The following is a 21,488-nucleotide window of genomic DNA, read 5'->3' on the forward strand; positions in this document are numbered from 1 at the left end:
TACTTTGTTATGCTAATTGTTGCTATTCTGATCAGATGAAGCGCCATCTGTCGGACATTTTTTGAACTTTTGTATTTTTTTGGTTCTACTAAAACCCCATGTCATTCCAAACATGTGTGTCAATTTGTACCTCTCTATCTACATTATTCCGTGATTTATTCAGTTTTCAAATTTATACTGACTTTTTGATCACCCGGTACATTTGACAGATAACTTTGCGTTTCCATCTACATGCTCGACACTCCAAACCAATCCTATTTGCAACAAAATGTTCAAATGTGTGTGAAATCTTATGGGACTTAACTGCTAAGGTCATCAGTCCCTAAGCTTACACACTACTTAACCTTAATTATCCTAAGGACAAACACACCCACTCAAGCACGAGGGGGGACTCCAACCTCCGCCGGGACCAGCCGCAGTCCTATTTGCAGACGACACAGTGTATTGATTGAAGGTGGATATAGAAAGGGTCTTAGGCTGTATGCTGAAAAGTCACAAATTAAAAGATTTCAAAGTGGTTTGCGAGGAATAAGCTACTGATTAACCCCCCCCCCCCCCCCCAAAAAAAATGGCTCTGTGTACAGTGGGACTTAACTTCTGAGGTCATCAGTCCCCTATAACTTAGAACTACTTAAACCTAACTAACCTAAGGACATCACACACATCCATGCCCGAGGCAGGATTCGAACCTGCGGCTGTAGCGGTCGCGCGGTTCTAGACTGTAGCGCCTAGAACCGCTCGGCCACCCCGACCGAAAAAAAACGCCACTATACAATTCCACACACAGCAAAATTAAAAATCCATTAAAGCCAAACATCTACATCTACATCCATACTCCGCAAGCCACCTGACGCTGTGTGGCGAAGGGTACCCTCAGTACCTCTATCGGTTCTCCCTTCTATTCCAGTCTCATATTGTTCGTGGAAAGAAGGATTGTCGGTATGCTTCTGTGTGGGCTCTAATCTCTTTGATTTTATCCTCATGTCTCTTCGCGAGATATACGTAGGAGGGAGCAATATACTGCTTGACTCTTCGGTGAAGGTATGTTCTCGAAACTTTAACAAAAGCCCGTACCGAGCCACTGAGCGTCTCTCCTGCAGAGTCTTCCACTGGAGTTTATCTATCATCTCCGTAACGCTTTCGCGATTACTAAATGATCCTGTAACGAAGCGCGCTGCTCTCCGTTGGATCTTCTCTATCTCTTCTATCAACCCTATCTGGTACGGATCCCACACTGCTGAGCAGTATTCAAGCAGTGGGCGAACAAGCGTACTGTAACCTACTTCCTTTGTTTTCGGATTGCATTTCCTTAGGATTCTTCCAATGAATCTCAGTCTGGCATCTGCTTTACCGACGATCAACTTTATATGATCATTCCATTTTAAATCACTCCTAATGCGTACTCCCAGATAATTTATGGAATTAACTGCTTTCAGTTGCTAACCTGCTATTTTGTAGCTAAATGATAAGGGATCTATCTTTCTATGTATTCGCAGCACATTACACTTGTCTACATTGGGATTCAATTGCCATTCCCTGCACCATGCGTCAATTCGCTGCAGATCCTCCTGCATTTCAGTACAATTTTCCATTGATCTTCCGATGTCATCCACCAGGTCATTTATGTATATTGTGAATAGCAACGGTCCTATGACACTCCCCTGCGGCACACCTGAAATCATTCTTACTTCGGAAGACTTGTCTCCATTGAGAATGACATGCTGCGTTCTGTTATCTAGGAACTCCTCAATCCAATCACACAATTGGTCTGATAGTCCATATGCTCTTACTTTGTTCATTAAACGACTGTGGGGAACTGTATCGAACGCCTTGCGGAAGTCAAGAAACACGGCATCTACCTGTGAACCCGTGTCAATGGCCCTCTGAGTCTCGTGTACGTATCCCATCAGGTCCAGAGGCCTTTCCTCTTTTGAGCGATTTTAATTGTTTCTCTATCCCTCTGTCGTCTATTTCGATATCTACCATTTTGTCATCTGTGCGACAATCTAGAGAAGGAACTACAGTGCAGTCTTCCTCTGTGAAACAGCTTTGAAAAAAGACATTTAGTATTTCGGCCTTTAGTCTGTCATCCTCTGTTTCAGTACCATTTTGGTCACAGAGTGTCTGGACATTTTGTTTTGATCCACCTACCGCTTTGACATAAGACCAAAATTTCTTAGGATTTTCTGCCAAGTCAGTACATAGAACTTTACTTTCGAATTCATTGAACGCCTCTCGTATAGCCCCGCTCACACTAAATTTCGCTTCGCGTAATTTTTGTTTGTCTGCAAGGCTTTGGCTATGTTTATGTTTGCTGTGAAGTTCCCTTTGCTTCCGCAGCAGTTTTCTAACTCGGATGTTGTACCACGGTGGCTCTTTTCCATCTCTTACGATCTTGCTTGGCACATACTCATCTAAAGCATATTGTACGATGGTTTTGAACTTTGTCCACTGATCCTCAACACTATCTCTACTTGAGACAAAACTTTTGTGTTGAGCCGTCAGGTACTCTGTAATCTGCTTTTTGTCACTTTTGCCTTCTTCCCCGACCTTTCCGCTATTTCCCTAAGGGACTCCATCACCCGCCTATCGTTGGAGCTCCCAATAACTAATAAGCCCCTCCCCCCGTGTGCCTGCTCGGACCTTGCTGAAGGAGCAGCCACATGTCCACTCACAGGCAGAGCGGGCGATGCCACACGGCCAGCCTCCACATTTACCCTCCGCCTCGTGCGCCGCGAACGCCGCTGTACCCGCCATTCCCCTTGGGGAGAGGGTGGCCCAACCGCGCCCGGTACCCGCGAAGATGTCTCGACAGCAGGGACAGTGGGTGAAGCATGTAACACCTGGGGTGTACCTTGCGACGCACCAGACTCCCCACTGCCGCTACACTCCGAGGCAGCAGCCTGAAACCGGCTGACCGCGGCCATCAACACGTTCAGCTGTTCGCGAACAGTGGCAGCTCCTCCTGCGTCCGTACACAGCAGTCACACATCCTATCCATCCTAAGGAATCTATTTACTGAAGAGAGTTAATCAACTTTTAACTAGACTGCTAATTCACTAAAGGCGGCTGATTATGACTAAACTGTGATTGCTAGCCACTTCTTGTAGAAAGCAATGAAAATAGCACTACCTGTCTCTGGACTGTATTGAAAACAAACACTAGCACTACTGGCACTATGGTTGACTAAAGCGACTCTCTCTGACTGTATTAAAAACAAACACGAAATCTATGGAACACTATTAATAGCACTCGACAATTAAAGCTTCCTAAAAGCAAAAACACACGGAAGAAGAAGTGACAAGCAAGAAAAATACAGTTAATACTTAAATTAAAGTAGCTCGCTACATAGCAGACGTGAAGCAGACGGCGGTTAGGACGACACTGACACTACTGGAATTGAAAATTATCTATGGTACAGAAAAAGTGTGTTCCGATTTACGAAAGAAACGTTTCCTCCAACAAAAATGGCTTAAAATGTATTTCACTGTAAACGTATTACTAACCTGCTGCTTTGATCTTAAAGGCATATTCACAACAAAGAGGCGAATGAGTGTGATATGTGAAAATAAGGCACCATGTATGAAATATATCGTGGGGAAAGTTGACAATGTCGAAAAAGGGGGGGGGGGGGCGCTTGACATGTTCGCGCGGGGCGGCAAAATCCCTGGAGCTGATGTGCTGTGGTGTTGTACCTAGTGATTGTCATTAGAATTTACAAAAATGAATGAAGAGTCTTTAACGTGTTACCTAGTCCTTGTAGCGATCGCCATCAAATTCGGTGTCACTATTGCTCATTAGTTTCTTTTACAAGCTGCCAGCAGGCTGCTGTGGGAGGAAGTGGAGCTCGTCCTAGCAGCCGAAGCGCTGCGAGCTCATGGTGAGCTTTCGTTCCCCGCATACCTCCGTATAGTAAAAGTGTGCATATAGTACAGATGCAGAGGACAAACCCTGTCACGACAGTTCGTCATATGCAGAGGTTGGAGGAGTAGCAGAAAGGAATACGCAATAGCTCGTAAAATCGGTATTTTTCCCTACATAATCATTACATACTATTACGCAAAAATGTGTGTGCAAGTTTTAACAAATTTCCCAGTAAAGGATGAGGAAGAGGGAGAGAGCGGTGAGAAAAGCATGTTTGAAAAATTGGGGGGGGGGGGCGGCGAGGCCCTGCTTTTAACTATTGGGAGGGGGGGTACAAAGTACCTAGCCCTCCCCCCCCCCCCCCCCCCCCCTAAGTCGGCGCCACTGCTCATAGGGGATAATCCTCAAAAATGGGAAATGGACATTTTTTTAAATTTCGGTTTCTTGATACATAGATGCTTCTATTGGAATTATGAGTAAAATGAGAGACCGTCATTTCTTGTAGAGAGTAGATTTAAATGTAGCAATGTTTTCTAATAGGGGACCGGAGTCATGCTGAACCACTCGGTGATTTTTGTTGAAGACTTTGATTAACTATTATACTTGTAATATTAAGATGGGCAGGCCAGAGTTTGAAGTTTCAAATAATGATGGAACAAAAACGGGAAAACGAAAGAAAGGCAAGCTTGATTACTTTTTAGTGTGCTATGGATTTCTAATTTTGAGACACCCAACATGAAAACTGATGGAGATATGTTTTGTTGTTGTCATGAGGGCCAAAGGCAAGAAAGGCGCTAATGAAAAGTGCGCCTGAATGCTTTGCCCCCATAGGAGAACTCCATTCGTTCAACAATGCAGCAGAGCCCAAAATCGCAATCATGAGGTTATAACAATGTTATTGTTCTTAAACAGTGTTGCCAAATCAGCTTTAGCTGACTCTGGCGTATTTTTGGACAATGGCCTTGCCGCAGTGGTTACACCGGTTCCCGTGAGATCGCCGAAGTTAAGCGCTGTCGGGCGTGGTCGGCACTTGGTTGGGTGACCATCCAGTCCGCCATGCGCTGTTGCCATTTTTCGGGGTGCACTCAGCCTCGTGATGCCAATTGAGGAGCTCCTCGTCCGAATAGTAGCGGCTTTGGTCAAGAATACCATCATAACGACCTGGAGAGCGGTGTGCCGACCCCACGCCCCTCCTATCCGCATCCTCCACCGAGGATGACACGGCGGTCAGATGGTCCCTGTAGGCCACTCGTGGCCTGAAGACGGAGTGCTGGCTTATTTTTAATACCATTTAGCCGGCAAATGTGTGATTTAGCTGGCTTCCGGAAGTATGGCTTTTTTCACAATCATCTGACTTCTTTCCCACACTTTTTTTCGTGACTACCGTGAAGCATTAAAATCTTTGTTGATTAAAGGAAAATTATTTACATTGAGCTAAGACTTCAAACCACGCTTCGAAATTCCATGTACATGTATTAGTAGACTGAATTAAAAAGGTCGACAAACCAAACTGAAGCAGTGTTACTGTTTGTTTCGGGCTCGTCAGCATACGCATACACAGTTGAGAGCCTTGCTGGAATCGCTGTCGCAACCTAGCTCACATCAGCATAGTATCTCAACTACACAATAATGAAGGAAGCTGTTCTAAGCAAAGCAGACGTCATGCGCTTCACAGCTATAGTAAACAATGTGCCAGGGACTGAGTCACTTCTCGTCCAACCGTATCCCAGACGTGCTTGATTGGAGGTAAGTCCGGAGATCGTGCTGGCTAGGGAAGTTGTTGCACGTCTTACAGAATACGTTGAGTTTCATGGGCAGTGTGTGGACGAGCATTACCCTGTTGAAAAAGCACATCATCCTCCTGTTGTGAACGACGAAACAGCGGGTCTAACAACTTTCTGCATGTACCGAGTGCTGGTTAGTGTCCGCTCCAGAAACACCAAAGGTGAACGACAGCTTATCGCATCCCAGCCCATATGGTCTTGGGTGGGGCCAATGTGCCTTGAACTAATGCACTCTGCGAGACAGCGCCCACCAGGTCTACGTGGTACGCGCAAACGATCTTCGCTTCCGTGCAGGCAGAACCTGCTTTTCCATTTTCCAACTGATCCTCTGACGACACCAGTATAGCCGTTCACGTCGATGCTGTGGCGTGAGCAGAAGACAGACTAGAGGGATGCTTGCCCGTAATCCCGCTGCTAATAGCTGGTTCGCAACTACTCATGTTGACCCGTCTAGCCTCACAAGCCCTCTTGTCTGTGCTGCTGTAGCTGAACGATCGGCCACTGCTGCTCTTACAATACGACGAACCTGGCGGGTGTCTGTGCTACGTGGACGTCCAGAATCTCGTTTATGGGTGTGAGAATGTTCACGTGACCACTGATATCAGCATCGTTGCACGACAGACGCAGCACGCCCAACTTGGGTGGTAGTTTTCCGAAAGGACCATCCCGCCACTCGGAAGGCCACATTTTGACCCCTTTCAAACTCGCTCAGTTGGCTGTAGGAAGCACGAGTGCATCTCCGTGACTTGGTTGCATGATTGCTTAACACGTTTGCACCACACTGGGCCTTCTGGCTGTGAGCATTCCCTATTGAAGGGTAGACACAGATGGCGCTCTGACACCTATGCCACTACGCTGTCTGTTGGTTACCTATTCCCCAGGTGGCATATGCCGTCATTGGATCAAAATCGACGTCGTCTTTACGGATGTACTAACGTTTTTCCAGCATTGTAGTATAATATGTATGATGAGCGATTTGAGTCACACAGTGCATTAATGAGCGCCCCAAATTATGTTCTGTTGTAAAAGTAATCTCTAATTGCCACTACCTTGAATAATTTTATTTTATTGCATCTGTTTTCTAAACGTTAATAGTATTAACTTTGCTACTATCATAATACTAGCATCTCAGATTAGAAGTGTCACATTTGAACCGTATAATAAAGCCCTAAGCATAATACGTTATTTAAAGTTATGCGCAAATGTGAAAGTTTTTTGCCACTATAGAAAACTAATAACCGTATCGTTCATTTACTGTTACGTCATAAACCAAAGCAGAAGATGTCAATGAAGTTCTTGAGAGACGCTCTGAACTAAAGCGGGAAAATAAAATCCTGTGACTAAAGATGGCACTTTGATAACAAAAATGTTCCTAATCCACAGTAAACTACCACTGTGGCCAAGGCCGGTTCGAGTATGTGTTTTCACAAAAGCGTCAAATCGTTTGCGCCCGCCCGCCCCCATCCTCCCCCACCCCTCACGCCGCTCTCCTTCAGACATTAGTTGCATGTCTTCGGTCTCTTTATAAGAACATTTTATGATTATGTTTAACATAATTTCATGAAACGTGAAATAATGTACATCGTACAAAAGGAAAACCACACCTTTTCATAATGTAACAGAGTTTTGCACACGTTACTTACGGGGTTCGAGGCCGACGCCCGCTTGCAGTGTATTCGGAGGGGGGCGGGTCTTTTTTTAAGTGTAGCTTTATTGTAACATGATTCCGGCCTTGAAAAATGGATGGAACAAACTGCAGAGAAAGCAATTAATGCTACTGTCGTATGAAAAGGTAATTATGTCTACGTAATTAAGGGATGGTTCTCTTTGTAGCATCCACAGTAATTTAATTTAATATGAAATTATTACATATATCATTTTCGATTCATTTTGTCTCTCTTGCCTTTCCCTAGTTTTGAAATACTGACGTTTTACACAATGCGATATTACTTTCTAAGTTTTAGATTGCCCTATTTCTTACACTCACTTCATTATCAGTGTCCTCGCTTTTCACACACAAAAGAATGGGTACCGAGCTGTATACTATGTGAAAAACAAGACAGTGGTATACATTGTTATTCAAGAGCAGCTGTTGTGTGAACAACGTCTTCTGCCGGTTGAAAGTTTTCCCCTTTTTTAGTGAAACTTTTCGTCCGGCTTCCCTACGTCGTTCACATTACACAGGGTGTTCCCAAACCATTCGTTGAAATTAATAAAGGACGCAAAGAACATCAAAACAAATATATTTCGATAAGGAACATATGGTCTCTGAAGTCTACTTGTAATGTTGGCGAAGCTGTTATGATGGTCTCGCTGATTGGGAATGTGTACTGACATTTAGTATCCACAGTTTGTATGTTTGGGCATAAGTCAATTCAAGAGGTGATCGACAACGATTCCGTGTTCATGTGTAGGCCGGCATCTCTCTGATAAGTTGATTGGACATCACATTCTTCCATTCCGCCTCAACGAGTGGAGATAACGCATCTTCGTAGAACATTGCCAAATGTTAGAGGATGCACTTCCAGCACGATGGGGTGCCAGCCAGTTTCAGCGTTGCTGTGAGGAATCACCTGAGAGCCACCTTCGGGAATCTATGGATCGGCCGCGGTCACCCTCTGGCCTGGCCGCGCAGGTCACATGAGCTCATGTGTTTAGGTATCTTCCTCTTAGAGCATTAGAAGCAGCTGGTGTATGCAATCGTTGTGGATAAGTAGAAGACCTCGTCGCTGGAATTGCCGTCGCTGCTGGCACCATCGCGGGCATGCCAGGAATCTTCGACCGGACATGACAGTCAATGATCCGACGACGAACTGCGTGCATACAGGCCAGTGGTCGCAGTTCCTGTCAATGCCACTCCTGTATTAGCAGCTAAACTACCTTCTGTGTAAATCGTCCCTAGCACCAGAAATTGCCATCAAGGCCTATATGTACGACAACTAAATGTGTATGTTTTAATATCACTACGTTTTGTATAAGTGAACGAATGGTTTCGGAACACCCTGTAGCGATGGAATTAACGCTTCTCTAGGCGCTACAGTCTGGAGCCACGTGCCCGCTACGGTCGCAGGTTCGAATCCTGCCTCGGGCATGGATGTGTGTGATGTCCTTAGGTTAGTTAGGTTTAAGTTGCTCTAAGTTCTAGGGGACTGAAGACCACAGCAGTTGAGTCCCATAGTGCTCAGAGGCAATTAACGCTTCCTGCTCTTCAGTTATTAATCTGAGCTTCTTAAGCCGAATGTCTAAAGTTAAAAAAACTCAGAGTTCTCAGAATTTTATCGTATGCCGTGTGGTCTTTGTATTATTTACTCTGCAGTTTTTAGTTTGTGCCTCAAAGCTATAATTCATTTTCAGGTTCCTTGATGGGACGTTATAAACCAGTAAATTGCTGCAGTAGACTTCCTCTCCTATCTTCAAGACTCATATCTATATCGTGCGAATGTCTGCGATCAGTCCAGCGTAGTGCTGTAGTTGTGTAGCATTTGTGCACACGTGTTTGTCACAGTAGTGAAATTAGACGTGATAGAGGTGTGTGTAATTTTTCAATTTTTTTCGGCCATTTGCTTCATCTCGACGCATGATGCTAGATAATTTTGCTTGCGAAGCTTCAGACGATTTTGATGTACTTTTGATGTATGACACTTATTCACCACGAAAGTGGTCAGATAATGAAACCGGTCGTAATAAGCTGTACAAGTAATCGTGAATTATTCACTATGTTTTTATATTTATGTTGTGCAAATGAAAGAAAAGGAAGCGTGGCTCTCATTGTTGGCAGATAGGTGATGTCAAAGTTATCACTTCATCATTGTCAGATACTTAGGACAACGGTTGACTGACCACCGGCCCTCGCACGCACGTATGAATTTCGCTGGTCGTTATAAGTTCACAGGACAAGATACCAGCGATCTCCTTAAACGAGCCCATTGGTCACCTTGGAGTGCTGTAGATGGAGAGAACCTGATACTAGGCAGTCATGTTGTCCTCCACCGGCGGTTTTGCGAATCAGTGAGATGGATGGAGAAACAACTGAAAGAATTGAAAGTAAATAAATCACCAAGTCCGGATGGAATCCCAGTGCGATTTTACAAAGAATACTGTACAGCACTGGCCCCTTACCTAGCTTGCATTTATCGTGAATCTCTCGTCCAGCACAATGTCCCAAGCGACTGGAAAAATGTGCACGTGACTCCAGTACATAAGAAGGTGTAACATCATAGATTAAGGGTCGACCTGCGACAGCAATCGCACAACTTGCGTACTGGCCGCTAGACGCCACCGCGAGGCCTAAAAGAGTGCACTGCGGTCGCAGGCGCGCGTGTTGCGTACGGGCCGCGAGGTGCCGCCACGAGCGCAACCGTATATAAGTGCCGACGGAGTTCGGCCGGCTCTCATTTGGTTGGCATCTCATTTTTGCCTATTCTCTTATTGGCTTAGTTGCTTAGCTCTTATTCGTTTATGGCTCATGTTATTGTGCTCTCTTTAAGCCATTCGGATTGTTTTGATTTACTTCCAATTGAGAAGTGCTCATTTTGGCATTTCACTTTTGCATATTTCTCATTTTGCTAATAATATGCTCCTTAGCTTTTTTACAGTTGAATTGATTAACATAGTCTCATGTACTGTTTTTTCATTTCAGCCTGTTCATATTTTGATTTTCTTTAAATACTGTAATAATTATCGGAAGCATTTCTTCCCTTAAACTTGTGTAAAGTATTCTCGATGTAGAATTTGTTCCGTGACACAGGTTTAAGGTTTTGAATATAAATTATATACGAAACTGTGCTTTAAAAGGAATTTATTTTTTCAGTTTGTACTACATCAGACGACAATTTTGTGATATGAGGGAGAAATTTGAGGGGCGAACCCATGGAAATAGCCTTAAGTGATCCCCTTTAAAAATAAAAATTTGTGTGACACAAAGTCGTGACACTGTAGGCACCGAAAATTTATACGTCACAGAGGGTAAATAAACGGGCCCGCGGAATTACAGACCAATATCACTAACTTCTTTTTGCTGCAGAATTCTCAGTTCGAATATAATAAACTTTCTTGAGTCTGTGAATCTTATGTTCACGAATGATCATGGTTCTTGAAAGCATCGCTCGTGCGAAACTCACCTTGTCCTGTCCTCACATTATACACTGCGAACTATAGATGAAGGGTAGCAGGCAGAGTTCATATTTCTAAGTTTCCGGAAAACATTTGACACGGTGCGCTATTGCGAGTTGTTAACGAAGGTACCAGCATATGGAGTAAGTTCGCAGATATGTGAGTGGCTCGACAACTTCTTAAACAACAGAGCCCAGTATCTTGTCCTCGATGGCGACTGTTCATCAGAGACAAGGGAATAGTAAGGAGTGCCCCAGGGAAGTGTGATGGGACCGCTGCTGTTCTCTATATACACAAATGATTTGGCGGACAGGGTGGGCAGCAATCTGTGTTTGTTTGCTGATGACGCCGTGGTGTACGGTAAGGAGTCGAAGTTGAGTGACTGTAGGAAGATACAAGACGACTCAGACAAAATTTCACACCATGATGAATGGCAGCTAGCTATAAATGCGGATGAGTAGGAAGATCACACCTGTAATGCTCGGATACTGTATTACTAGTGTCCTGCTTGACACAGTTGCCCGCATCTCGTGGTCGTGCGGTAGCGTTCTCGCTTCCCACGCCCGGGTTCCCGGGTTCGATTCCCGGCGGGGTCAGGGATTTTCTCTACCTCGTGATGGCTGGGTGTTGTGTGCTGTCCTTAGGTTAGTTAGGTTTAAGTAGTTCTAAGTTCTAGGGGACTTATGACCACAGCAGTTGAGTCCCATAGTGCTCAGAGCCATTTGAACAATTTGACACAGTCAAGCCGTTTAAATATTTGGGCGTAACGTTACAAAACGATATTAGGTGGGAGGAGCATGTTAGAACTGTGGGAGGCAAGGCGAATGATCCTACTCGGTTTATTGGGAGAATTTTAGCAAAGAGTGGTTCGCCTGTAAAGGAGTCCGCATACAGGACGCTGGTGCGACCTACTCTTAAGTACTACTCGAGTATCTGGGATCCGTACCGGGTCGGACTGAACAAAGACATCGAAGCAATTCAGAGGTGGGCTGCTAGATTTGTTACCGGTAGGTTCGAACAACGCGTAAATGTTGCGGAAATGCTTCAGGAACTCAAATGGGAATCCCTTGGAGGGAATGGCGGAGGTACTTCAGGAACTCAAATGGGAATCCCTTGGAGGGAAGGCGACGTTCTTTTCGAGAAACACTATTGAGAAACCGGCATTTGAAGCTGACTGCCGAACGATTCTACTGCCGCCAACAGACATTGCGTGTAAGGACCACTAGGATAAGATATGACAAATTAAGGTTCATATGGAGGCATATAGACAGTCGTTTTTCCCTCGCTCTGTTTGGGAGAGGAACAGGAAAGGAAATGACTAGTAGTGGTACAGGGTACTCTCCGCCACGCACCGTACGGTGACTTGCGGAGTGTCTGTGTAGATGTAGATGTAGTTGGACGTGGCAGAATGGCAGAAAGGAGCTGTCGTTTTTGAAAATTTCCATGACTACACGGTGAATGAAGTTGCTCGATTCGTTGGCGTACAGCACGGATTGTCCAGTGTGCTTATTAGGAATGGTGTGACAAGCGTAAGAACAGTGGTCCCAGAAAGGAACCGGATATGAGTGTCACACCTTATCAATTCGTACCTGACAGGAATTGCAAGTGTCAGTGAATACAGGTCCATCTCAGTGTGATAACTGCGAAGGTAACTCTATGCAGTGGGCTATAGGAGTCACGTACATTGGTAAAGGCGCATCAACGCCCTTCTTCAATGAGCAAAACAACGGAAAGCGGACTATCTGAATACAGGCCTGAAGCGTGCTGCGACTAATCGTGATGTTTGCGTCTGTTCAAATGATGAAACACGCAGAGCGCACCGACCGCCCAGTGAGGCGTTTAGCCTGCAGTGTGCGAAGGGTGTAGGTCTGGTCACACGTGGTTCTGGGGTGCCAGGTGCCGTTTGCCCGTCTCATGATTGGGAATCACTCATTTGGGTTCACGTGAACGTGAAACGGGATGTTTATTTCAACATTCTCGGTGACAAAGCGTTACCCTCTCTTCTATATCTTCAGTCTGCTGAACGTACTCGCGTCTTCCAATGTGACAACAACACTGCAATATAGTTAAGGGGTCACCTTTTTTGAGACATCATAATTTTTTTCCATTACAACGTAGAAGTTTAAAAATTTGTTCATAAGTGTCTACGGCCTTGCTCTGTAATAGTATAAAAGCGTGGGGCCGTGCGGTGACATTTCAGACAGAAAGCTCTCGAAACAAGCGAAAAGGAGGCCAGAGCTTAGAAGTTCGTGTAGCTCTAAGTTGGGCTAATGATCTCACATTAACACCAAATGCCACCATAGTTCTGCCCAAAGTCGCTGTGGACGTGTATTACGATGGGGAAGTCGTCATACCCCCCTATTACCAATCACTGCTGACACCCCTCATGATACAACCCTCTTCTAAGGACATCGTGGGACTGCCACTCCACTGAACGTGATCTCACCCCTTTGGAGTGTAGCGTGACAGCAGTTTGTGTTTTGGTATATAAGGTGGAACCACTAGGGGCCGCCAGAACTATTCGACTAAATTTGAACGTTATCCGAAGCAGAAAAGCGTCTTTATGCTTTTACATCCCTCCTTTTTAGCGCCGTCCTGTGGTGTGTGCATGGCGGGAATGCGACATTAACATGAAAGTGAATGAAACGGCAAAGTGTCCTCAACATTTTTGTTGCGCTCTTTAAAACTGTCTGTGTACAGAGACTACCTTCTCATCCACCGATCCCTATCTGCCAGCGGGCAAGCAACCACCTCCACACTAGTGCCTGCTGGCCGCATGTGAAGTCAGAGGGATGTGTAAAGGCTTGCGCCTCTGGCCGGCGGATAAGGATTGGTAACTGATAGTCTCTGTACAGAGACATTTTTAAAAGCCCAACAACGATGCGCAGGTGTTACCGACCTGGAGAAAGGGGGGGGGGGGGTGGAGGGGGAAGGGGGCGGGCAAGGGGAGTCTCAGAGGACCCCTTTACCATTTTATTCATGATTGTTTCAGTGTCCCACCCCCTGTGTACACACCATACGAGGGCTTGATAATGGAGGGGTGAAACGCATGAACACTATTTTCCGCTTCGGATCGTGTTCAAATTCAGACGAATGGTTTTGAGTATTCGCTAGTGGTTCCAGCCCGTGTACCAATGCTAAACGTGGAGTCACGATGCACTCCAAATGGATAGGATCACATTCAGTAAGGTTGCAGACCTGCGATGCCCTTAGAAAAGGGTTTAATCGTCCGGAGGATGTCAGCAGTGGCAACCCATTTGTCAAGAACGTCGTCCTGTTGCTTTTCCCACAGTGAACAGTTGTTTTCGACAAGGAACTGTGCGGAGATCTACATATACATCTACATTTATACTCCGCAAGCCACCCAACGGTGTGTGGCGGAGGGAACTTTACGTGTCACTGTCATTACCTCCCTTTCCTGTTCCAGTCGCGTATGGTTCGCGGGGAGAACGACTGCCGGAAAGCCTCCGTGCGAGCCCGAATCTCTCTAATTTTACATTCGTGATCTCCTCGGGAGGTATAAGTAGGGGGAAGCAATATATTCGATACCTCATCCAGAAACGCACCCTCTCGAAACCTGGACAGCAAGCTACACCGCGATGCAGAGCGCCTCCCTTGCAGAGTCTGCCACTTGAGTTTGCTAAATATCTCCGTAACGCTATCACGCGTACCAAATAACCCTGTGACGAAACGCGCCGCTCTTCTTTGGACCTTCTCTATCTCCTCCGTCAACCCGACCTGGTATGGATCCCACTCTGATGAGCAATACTCAAGTATAGATTGAACGAGTGTTTTGTAAGCCACCTCCTTTGTTGATGGACTACATTTTCTAAGCACTCTCCCAATGAATCTCAACCTGGCACCCGCCTTACCAACAATTAATTTTATATGATCATTCCCCTTCAAATCGTTCCGTACTCATACTCCCAGATATTTTACAGAACTACTACCAGTGTTTGTTCCGCTGTCATATAATCATACAATAAAGGATCCTTCTTTCTATTATTCGCAATACATTACATTTGTCTACGTAAAGGGTCAGTTGCCACTCCCTGCACCAAGTGCCTATCCGCTGCAGATCTTCCTGCATTTCGCTGCAATTTTCTAATGCTGCAACTTCTTTGTATACTACTGCATCAACCGCGAAAAGCCGCATGGAACTTCCGACATTATCTACTAGGTCATTTATATATATTGTGAAAAGCTGTGTTGCATGCCAGAGGTTACTTTAACGTCTGTAGACGTCTCTCCATTGATAACAACATGCTGTGTTCTGTTTGCTAAAAACTCTTCAATCCAGCCACACAGCTGGTCTGATATTCCGTAGGCTCTTACTTTGTTTATCAGGCGACAGTGCTGAACTGTATCGAACGCCTTCCGGAAGTCAAGGAAAAATGGCATCTACCTGGGAGCCTGTATCTGATATTTTCTGGGTCTTATGAACAAATAAAACGAGTTGGGTCTCACACGATCGCTGTTTCCGGAATCCATGTTGATTCCTACAGAGTAGATTCAGGGTTTCCAGAAATGACATGATACGCGAGCAAAAAACATGTTCTAAAATTCTACAACAGATCGACGTCAGAGATATACGTCTATAGTTTTGCGCATCTGCTCGACTAGCCTTGTTGAAGACTGGGACTAACTGTGCTCTTTTCCAATCACTTGGAACCTTCCGTTCCTCTAGAGACTTGCAGTACACGGCTGTTAGAAGGAGGGCAAGTTCTTTCGCGTACTCTGTGTAGAATCGAATTGGTATCCGATCAGGTCCTGTGGACTTTCCTCTGTTGAGTGATTTCAGTTGCTTTTCTATTCCTTGGACACTTATTTCGATGTCAGCCATTTTTTCGTTCGTGCGAGGACTTAGAGAAGGAATTGCAATGCGGTCTTCCTCTGTGAAACAGCTTTGGAAAAAGGTGTTTAGTATTTCATATTTACGCGTGTCATCCTCTGTTTCAATGCCATCATCATCCCAGAGTGTCTGGATATACTGTTTCGAGCCACTTACTGATTTAACGTAAGACCAGAACTTCCTAGGATTTTCTGTTAAGTCAATACATAGAATTTTCCTTTCGAATTCACTGAACGCTTCACGCATAGCTCTCCTTACGCTAACTTTGACATCGTTTAGCTTCTGTTTGTCTGAGATTTTGGCTGCGTTTAAACTTGCAGTGAAGCTCTCTTTGCTTTCGCAGTAGTTTCCTAACTTTGTTGTTGAACCACGGTGGGTTTTTCCCGTTCCTCATAGTTTTACTCGGCACGTACCTGTCTAAAAAGCATTTTACGATTGCCTTGAACTTTTTCCATAAACACTCAACATTGTCAGTGTCGGAACAGAAATTTTCGTTTTGAACGCCCCGAGCAAAGCGGTGGTTTCGTTGATGCCCTTTATGCTGCTTCCTGGGGCCTCTTTTTGTCGATTCTGACTGGTGGTATGTCTGAAACGTTACCCTTGCCCAACGATCAGAAAACCGCGTGATTTCAACGCTGGGCGTCGCGGCTCTGACTTCCACCACAGAGGCGTGAAACGAAGGGCTGAAATGTGGGTAAGAGATGGCGTAACGGCCGCCCCTTCGTGTAAGACGTCCACGGTAGCGTGGGTACAACTGTGGTGAAATTTGGTGCCGATGAGACTTCAGTGGCATCGTCAACCCAACTTACAGCCCACATGAACTTCTGAGCTTGGCCTTTTTTCGCGTGTGTCGACACCTTGCTGTTTGAAGAGTCGCCGAGCCCGAGGGCGACGTAGCAGGGAGCGACGTTGTTGCACCATTACAGTAGAAGGTTGTGGACACTTTTAAGCCAAATTCCATTCTTATGCGTACCAATGGGAGACAATTACGCGGTTCAAAAAGTGACCATTTAACTGTGTTGTGCAGTATATTTTCACAGGGCTGCACACGTACATTGCTGGTGTGATAAACATTCAGATGTATATTTCGGCTGCCCCGCTATATCACCCGACCTTAATCCCATAGAAAATGTATAAGACTATTTGGAACTGCGGGTGTAACGTAGAAATAACATCCCGCAATTTGTAAGCTCTGTGTGATCTAGCCATCAACGGTTGCCTTCAACTGGGTCTGGAACAGCTTTAGAAACTTGCGCATCAGATTCCTGGCTAAAGGCCAAAGGCGAATGGCTAATTTTTGGTCTGATGTTCTTTTCTTTTACGTAGTTTACTTCAAACCAGAATGCAGTCATTTACAGTTAGTCCATTTTAGTCGCAGATACAAGACGTACTGAAGGATGTCGGATATTATGTGTAAAGCATCGCATCTGTACCACGATACATTTTATATAGCAATAATCAACTGCCAAAAGTTGCCCCTCAACTTGTGTTGCACACTGAAAGGTAAAAAGCGTGTGAAAAACATATACGGCATATTGTGCGTACTGTTGGATGTCTAAAACTCAATAAGTAACCTTAAATAGCGTAAATTTTTAATATGTCCTCATTTGAGTGCCTTTTTCTAAGAAAAAAATTGTTTTATAATGCGCCACAGGTTTGTACGTTGCCGCATGATAATTAGCCAGGGAGTGAAATTTGAGCTTAGTGGATTTCACGAGGGCATTTGCAGTTGGTAGTACGATAGTAAATTTGTAAAGGCTCTCCCATGGGAGCCGTAGGCTATGCAGAAGTTATAAAAGACTCTCTGAACAGGAGAAATACATTTGTATCCTTCAGGCTGAAATAGATTTTACGAGATGTGGATTAATACGTAGCGTTAAAGAAACAGACTTTTGGAAATGGTGAAAGGTAACAGGTTAAGGTCGGTAAGGGAATATTTGTGTAATAGCATTTGATATTCCATTGGGGAATAAGTTTGACTTGATATGTGAGGTTGGAGAAAGGCAACTAAATATAGCAGCAAGCTTAGCTAGATAGTAGTCCTGTAAGGGGTGAAAGCCAGATGGTACAGGACAGTCTTTCAGTGTCGAGATTCGAAACAGCTATCTCCATAAGAGAAAAGAAACACAAAGATTACAATAATCCACTGCCGTAAGCGATTTCAGTAAGTTCTAAGTGTACGAAATGTATTTTTGTTGACATATTCATGCAATTGCACGTCGTGGACTTGCAGGTATACTTGAAAATAGCTTGTATGCCCAAATAAGTCGTAGAATAAATCGGACACCAAATCGCTTACAGTTGCGGGCGAAAATGTTGTCACTTCATTTCAGAAATTTTACCGGTTAACGCTCGTCGACAACTCGAACGACCTCTCATTCATTTTTGTTAGCAACCTCGGGGACGGGCCGATGGAGGTGAGGAGAAAATTATTTATTATATAGCTTCTATCAACTGCCTTGAGATAAACTAATTTCTGCACCTTTTTTCAGAATAAGTGATATACAGGGTTACTCTAAATGATGGACCCATTTTCAAAACTTCGTATATATTCAAGTACAAATCCAAAATGAACAAGCTTTATATCAATGAAAAGAGGAAGTTTCAAACTTTTTGGCGGGCGGCGGCCCGCGGGCGGTGATGGTTTCAGAAGTGGCCGGTAGAGTTCGCACGGCAATAGGGTCGTCATTCCGTTTCACTGTCGCTTGTGAGTGAGATGGCAACTGTGGAGCACAAGGTTTTCTGCGGTCTCGAGTTCGCGAAAAGTGAGTCGCAAATTGCAGCAGTGCAGTGTGCATTTCCTACCAAACTCGGTATTGAATCACCAACCCGCAAAAGCATTAGTCGTTGGTTCAAGCAATTTAAACAGAATGGGAGTGTGTGCAAAGGAAAAAGCACAGACCGATCGCGTGTGTCAGAGGGTGATGTCCGACGGATTTAAAAAAGTTTTGTGCGCAGTCCCAGTAAGTCTATCAACAGAGCCGGTTGAGAACTTTTAATACCCCAACTAACTGTATATGCCGGCCGGAGTGGCCGAGCGGTTAAAGGCGCTACAGTCTGGAACCGCGCGACCGCTACGGTCGCAGGTTCGAATCCTGCCTCGGGCATGGATGTGTGTGATGTCCTTAGGTTAGTTAGGTTTAAGTAGTTCTAAGTTCTAGGGGACTTATGACCACAGCAGTTGAGTCCCATAGTCCTCAGAGCCATTTGAACCATTTTTGAACTAACTGTATGGAAACTTCTAAGACGGCGTTTGCTGTACAAGCCCTACCTATTACAACTTGTGCAGGCTCTCAAACTCAATGACAAAGAGGAGCGTCTCGCATTTTGTGTTTATGTGCTAACAGAGATGGAGGATGATGCATTTCTCCAGAGTGTAATTTTTAACGATGAAGCGACGTTCCACCTTAGCGGAAAAGTCAACAGACACAATGTTAGCATATGGGGTTTGGAAAATCCACATTCACCGTTGCAACATGAAAGAGACTCACCGAAAATCAACGTCTTCTGAGCAGTATCACATACAAAGGTTCCTGGAACATTTTTCTTTGCGGATAGAACTAATAGGAATCACCTGGACATGTTCGAACAATGACTGTTCCCTCAAGTTATGGAAGAGTCCCAGGACTTCATTTTCCAATAGGATGGAACTCTGCCCTATTGGCACCGTGATGTACGAGGCTGTTTGAATGACTCCTTTCCTCGACACTGGATCGGTCGCAGGGGACTTGAGGACCTGGCTCTGAAACCAGCCCTGCAACTATTTCTTATGGGGTTATGTTAAGGAAGCTGTTTACGCCCCCAACTACTCTGATCGATCTGCGGAATCGGATCACTGCTGCATTGTACCCAGCAACAGGAGATACGCTTCCACATGCTTGGGACAAGATTGGCTACCGCATCGATGTTTGCCATGCAGCCAACGGTGGCCACATTGAACATATATAACTTATCACATATCTAATTATTAAACAATTATTAAAAACTAACTAATTGCAAATAATAAAATTTATTAAATTGATATCAAACATTACGAAAAAAACTTTGATCTTCCTCTTTTCATTGGTATAAAGCTTGTTCATTTTGGATTTGTACTTGAATAAATTTGAAATTTTGAAAATGGGTCCATTATTTAGAATAACTCTGTATATTGATGGGTATAGAAGAAGACATTGTTAGTTTATTTTCAGTACAGAAAAAAACATTCCTACTGATGAAGAACGGTGTGCGTACACAATGACTATTGGGCGTGTCTACGATGGAGATCACAACACATCACGTTCAGAGGACGTGCACATACAGATTATCGCAGTCTTTTGGACTGTGAAAAAGGCTGAGTCGCTGGCTTGGAACACATGGGAGGATTATACCAGAAGAACAGAACAGGCAGTTGGTTGTAGTGCAACGTCTAGAACGAACAGTGACAAGGTGGACTCAGGTCGCGTGGTACGAAGAGTAAGTGAGGGTGCTTCCAGAAAGACTGCAATACGAGAAGATCGTAGGAATAGACGGGCGACAACAGCCTGAAATCCTGGTGGAGGTTACAGGTGGCGTGTCACCTTAAACCGTCAGGAAAAGATAACTGGAAGCTGGGTTGAGATCCCAAGTTGGCGTGCGTCTTTTGTCACTGCCAGACATCACAGACTTGTAGATCCATAGGCACTGGGACATTGGGTGGCATTCTGTGGTGTCCAACGGTGAATCTGGATTCTGTGTATGACGATCAAGTCGACAACGAAGTGTCTGTAGAAGACCAGAAGGAATCTCACAGGAAGCAGCACTTTTCGAGACCCATACCTCTCCAGTTGCTAAGATCATAATGTGGGGAACTATTATAAACTCAAAGGAAAAAACAAAAAGCACCACGAAGGAATTATTCGAATGGGATGGAAATCAGCAGATGTGATGTACATGTACAAACCGATGGTTACGACTATCAAACAGTTATTCGACGTGGCATTGATTGATAGGATTGTTGGGTGTCCCCAGGAGGGATATCGTGCCAAAGTTAGGTCATAAAAATTCAGCTATGGTTGGGGAGGCCCTGCTGATTGATAATGCTCCAGACGTTCTCAGTTCGGGAGAGGCTGGATGCGCTTGCTGCCCAAGTTAGGGTTTCGCAAGCACGAAGACAAACAGTAGAAACTCTCGCCGTTTGCTGTCGAGCATTATCTTGTGAAATATAAGCCCAGGACTGATTGCCATGAAGGGCAACAAAATGGTGCGTAGAATACCACCGGCGTACCGCTGTGGTGTAAGGGTGAGGCGGATGAAAAAGAAAGGGGTCCTGCTATGAAATGAAATGTCTCCCCAGACCATCACTCCCGGTTGTCAGGCCAGTCGGTTGGTATCCCAACGTTGTCTACGGTGTCTTCAGACACGTCTTTGCTGCTCATAGGGGCCCAGTTCGAAGCGGGACTCATCACTGAAGACAATTCTACTCCAGCCAATGAGATTCCAGGCCGAAGACGTGTCTGGAGACAGCGGTGGTATACCAACCTTACTGTCGCCCACCTGACAGCCAGGACTGGTGGTCTGTGGTGCCATTTCCTTTCATAGCAGGACCGCCTTTGGTTGTCATCCACGGCGCCCTTACACCACAGCGATACGGCGACGATATTCTGTGCCCCGTTTTGTTGCCCTTCATGACAAGCTGTCCTAGGCTTACATTTCAGCAAGACAGCAAGATAAAGCCCGGCCGCATACGCCGAGGGTTTCTACTGCTTGGCCAGCAAGATCGCCAGAGATCTGTCCAACTGTCAAACGTCTGGAGCATTATGGGGAGGGCCCTCCAACCAAATCGGGATTTTGACGATCTAACGCAGCAACTGGGCAGAATTTGGCACTATACCCCTCACGAGGGCATCCAACAGCAT

General features: G+C 45.1%; 1 protein-coding gene across 1 annotated transcript in view; it reads right to left on the reverse strand.

Moving 5' to 3' along the window:
- LOC126481914 (ecdysone-induced protein 78C-like) overlaps window positions 1–21,488 on the reverse strand; it is a 178,159-nt gene that overhangs the window by 42,904 nt on the left and 113,767 nt on the right. The window lies entirely within an intron of this gene.

Source organism: Schistocerca serialis, chromosome 5 (assembly GCF_023864345.2).
Source record: "Schistocerca serialis cubense isolate TAMUIC-IGC-003099 chromosome 5, iqSchSeri2.2, whole genome shotgun sequence".
Lineage (NCBI taxonomy): Eukaryota > Metazoa > Arthropoda > Insecta > Orthoptera > Acrididae > Schistocerca > Schistocerca serialis.